Raw genomic sequence first — 2,079 nt, 5'->3', positions numbered from 1 at the left:
CCCCGGCGTCAGACGCAGTGCAGCGCCGCAAATTGAGCCAGGGCGAGGTGACTTGCTCAAGGTCACACAACGAGGCGGGTAGTCGAACTTGGTACCTTTTGGATACGAAGCAAAGACCGTAACGCTGAGCCACGCTGTCCCCAAATTTTGGGCATAAATTTCACAGTCGTAAAATTGGCATTGTTTCAGCTAAGAATGCGGAAATAGACAAACTACCTTTATATATATATATATATATATATATATATATATATATATATATATATATATATATATATATATATATATATATATATATATATATAAAGGTAGTATATATATATATATATATATATATATATATATATATATTATACATACAGGTATGTATGTGTGTACGTTGGGGGGGGGGGGGGCTTTGTGTGTGTGTGTGTGTGTGTGTGAACTTGTGTGTGTGTGTGTGTGTGTGTGGATGCGTAGGCCTTGTCTGTGTAATGATATTTAAAATGTATGGTTTTCTCCATTTCTAAAAATTCATAAAGTAGTCTTAAAGCTTGGCTTGAAGCAGGCAAAGTAAATTAAGAATGTTTATATCACCAGAATATCCCGAAAGAGATCACATAGTCATGCCAACGTAAATCACACACATAAAAGAATATTTAAGAATTAAGTTTTGTTTATGACGACCTAATATCTCCTTACTTTTAGAATCACCTTTGTGATATTGGTATTACCAGCTACACTTTTTCATGTTCGTAATCCCATTCTAACGTACGACAAACATTCATATGAATGATCATGCTGTACACAAGTCCGGGTACAAAAAAAATAAGAAAAGATAAAGCTTATCAGCAAATGACACGCTCGTTTTTATCATTATTATCTTGTGACCAAATCACTGCCGTAATCTGAAACACATAAAAAGATTTTGGCCAGAAAAATTGTCCTTCAAATATCATCGTGACCCCTCTTGCTATTTATGCTATGCGTTTATGTAAAATATTCACAACACTCGTCATTCGGATATAACATACCATCGCACAAACCTATCTGTAACTTTGAAAGCATATAGTCTGATTGATATAATCTTATGAGAACTAATCATAAAAATGGTTGTCTAAAAATAGTAGAGGAGCCACCGATGTCAATTTCATTCCTTTTATTTCATATAAGCAGTTTTGAATTTTGAATATCGAATGAACAAGATTTATATGCAAAATTGAATGTTTATTTCCTACCTGACCCAGACATCAAATACCTGTCTATATTACACAACTATTTTTCAAACTCTGACATAAGTAATAAAAATAAATAAGAGTAAATGAATTCTCACGGTTTTGACTTCACTCCAAGATGCAGAGCTGGTTAGGTGAATTTTTGGGTTTTAAGAACGAATAAGATATCCCACAAAGTGCTCAAGAAAAACAATTTCTTGGTCGCTTATCAGAAAGTCTGTTGTGGCAAGTGGCAACACAACTATTTTACACAGGGGACCGCAATATCATAACACATGAACGCTGGTGGAATCCGAGTGACATGATCATGAATTCGTAAGCAAGTTGTTAGCCTACATGTTTGGATTGATTCTCAACTGCATGTCAAATCTTTATCTCCTCTCTCTCTCTCTCTCTCTCTCTCTCTCTCTCTCTCTCTCTCTCTCTCTCTCTCTCTCTCTCTCTCTCCGTGTGTGTGTGTGTTTTTTTTTTGTGTGTGTATGTGTGTAAAATTTTATATTTGTATTATTTGTTGTATCTAAGTTTTAAACGTTCAAATGTATTTTAAGCTGTGCGACGTGACTATTTAATTAGCCCAATTGAAAGCGTTGTGGGTTTTAATCAAAAAGATTGTTTGTTTGAATCAATTCTGTAGCAATGACTATGAAAAATGTTTTTTTTTCTCTTTTTGAGAAAAAATATTTGTATAAAATCAAAGCCCTATCTCCACTGAGTAAATTTTTTTTTGAATTTTGAAAATCCATTCATAAATAAACAAGTTATGCAGTTTCAAAGGTGTCATTTATTTGGATGACCCGCAAAGAGGAAAAAACGCGAAAATATGGGACGCTTTTTCGGCATTTTTTTTCGACCTTTGGTTGTATCT

The 2,079-nt window shown here is 34.1% G+C and overlaps 1 protein-coding gene across 2 annotated transcripts in view; it reads right to left on the bottom strand.

Moving 5' to 3' along the window:
• The window catches only part of LOC144959081 (sucrase-isomaltase, intestinal-like), a 65,305-nt gene extending 63,726 nt beyond the window's left edge, over nucleotides 1-1,579 (bottom strand). Inside the window, exon 1 of one of the 2 annotated variants that reach the window (XM_078891468.1) lies at nucleotides 1,313-1,579. The gene's annotated coding sequence lies outside the window, so the exon portion shown is untranslated. Of the gene's footprint in view, nucleotides 1-681; nucleotides 801-1,312 lie in introns of those variants that run through there. The other variant, XM_078891460.1, reaches the window with a different exon arrangement.
• Nucleotides 1,580-2,079: the final 500 nt, after the last annotated feature.

Source organism: Berghia stephanieae, chromosome 1, assembly GCF_034508935.2.
Source record: "Berghia stephanieae isolate SIO BIC M18660-M18661 chromosome 1, UCSD_Bste_1.3, whole genome shotgun sequence".
Taxonomy (NCBI): Eukaryota; Metazoa; Mollusca; class Gastropoda; order Nudibranchia; family Aeolidiidae; genus Berghia; species Berghia stephanieae.
The sequence above is the reverse complement of the archived record's forward strand: the minus strand, read 5'-3'. Positions and strand labels throughout refer to the sequence as shown.